The following is a 2065-nucleotide window of genomic DNA, read 5'->3' as shown; positions in this document are numbered from 1 at the left end:
GCTCCCTGGACTCTCTGGTCCCCTGGGACCACACTGATGGCTTTGACATCCAGCTCGAACCATGTCTTAGCCCTGCTCAAACACCCTCAGTGGCTGGGCATTGCTTGGGGAATAGGGGGAAGGGTCCCAAGCATGACACTCAGAGCGATCCTCCGTCACTACCCGTCACTTTGTGGGGCTCACTTCCCTTCTGACCTTCCCGCCAATTTACAGTAGCTGCCACGCCCTTGCTCGAAGGAGGGTCAACATGCCCCCGGCTGTTGATGGGGCAACGAGATATTTGCAAGGTCTCAAAGTATTCCTTTACACAAATGTATTAATTAACCAGGAAAAGTAATTCACTTTATACCAAGTGGAGAAATCTGATGGGTACTACCTTAAACCAAATGCATGAAGTTAATATCAGTAAGAAAGGGACAAACTGACCTTACGCATGGGGATTAGGAGGCACAAATCTACAAGGGGAAAGAGTCTCCTACTTTGGGGGACACTTATATTTACCACAGGTCATACAGCTAGAAAATAGACAAGATTTAAATTCAGGTCTGATTTCAAAGCCCTTGTTCCATCTCCCACATCCTGTGTCTGAAGGGTGTTACTGGCCCGTAACTGGTGCTATAAATCGGCAGAGAGGAGGTGTTTGGACAAGACTTCACTCTCTAAGCCTGAGTATCAAGTAAGTGGGTGAATAAAACTGTACTAAACCCAAAACAGGGCATTTGTCACAAACTATCCCAACTTAAATCCTTTGAACACCTGTTCACTCAGATTTACATGTTCCAGAATAGGGCCGTGGATGGTAGTTCCGTGTGGGCTCCCGGGTTCCAAAGATGAGATGGTTGGCTATCCCTTCCTAAACATCTCCCTCTGAGAAGCCTCCCTGCCATCATGTGCTGGCTCCCTTGCTGTGGCAAGTGATAAATCTAGCTTTGTTCCCTGTAGGGACACTCCTGGTTGTCTTTGTCCTTGGCCCACAACAGTAGGTAGGGTTACTCTTGCTCAGATGGAATAAAATAAATCAGAGAGGTGTGATTGTCACAATGGGAGGGTAGCATGATTGATTAGGGGTCCATGGACACAGTGAGTGATAGATTTAAAGTTTCTTGAGAGACAAAGGTATGGGATGTGCAGAGGTGAGCACTCTGCTTATTCCCAGGTGGCGGTACGATGAACCACACCCCAACATTCCCATGAGAATCAGACCTGTAGATCATACCACTTGCTCTGAGTGAGAATTCCCAGATGGGAAGAACTTTCTACACCTTGGGCACAAAGTTGATACCCTCCTCAACTCCCTCCCACCTGATCCCCTAACGGTGGCAGATATGCACCTGTTAGCCTGCCTGCCCCCCATTTACAAGTAATTGAAGCACCACCTCTTCCCCTCCCCAGATCCTGAGTAATTATTGAGGGAGAGTGAAACAGAAGCCAGTTTCCCAGGCGTTGCCTCCCCCAGCACACCCCAGGCTCTGAGCTACGTGAGATCCATTCCTATATATACCAAATCCTTAGCACAATGTCTAGCACATAGTGGAAACTCAATAAATTTTGAGTTTCTCAAAAACCACACCATTTTTTAAGCCACTCAATTGGCATCTCATGAAGTGAAACCTCCATCCCCAGCCCAAAAGCACACAGGAAACTCTCCCTTCTTGAGAGCCTTACCCATCGCTGAGTGGTTGGCTCTCATGACCCATTTCACTCTCTGGGGACTTGACCTCCACCATGACTGCTAAACCCTTGACACGAGACCCTGCATCACCCATGTTTGCACTTCAAGTCATGCTTGACATGGACCCTGCATCTCAGAGATGCTAGTCATTTCATGGCAAACACTGTTGAGTAATTTTAGAGCCAATGTGATGCCTTGAGTTATGCATTCCGTTAGCCAGAAGCAGTTTACTACCTATGTCCTAAATAGAATCCACTAAAACCAACAAGAACAGATTTCATAAAATCAAAAATTGGATAGGCATTCCCCTTTCCTTCTCAACAGGCTTCTCAAACACTCACAGTGGCATGAGATTTTTATACCTTTTATTTATTTATTTATTTATTTATTTAT

Source organism: Ailuropoda melanoleuca, chromosome 10 (genome assembly GCF_002007445.2).
Source record: "Ailuropoda melanoleuca isolate Jingjing chromosome 10, ASM200744v2, whole genome shotgun sequence".
Classification (NCBI taxonomy): Eukaryota; Metazoa; Chordata; class Mammalia; order Carnivora; family Ursidae; genus Ailuropoda; species Ailuropoda melanoleuca.
This window is presented reverse-complemented; position numbering follows the sequence as displayed.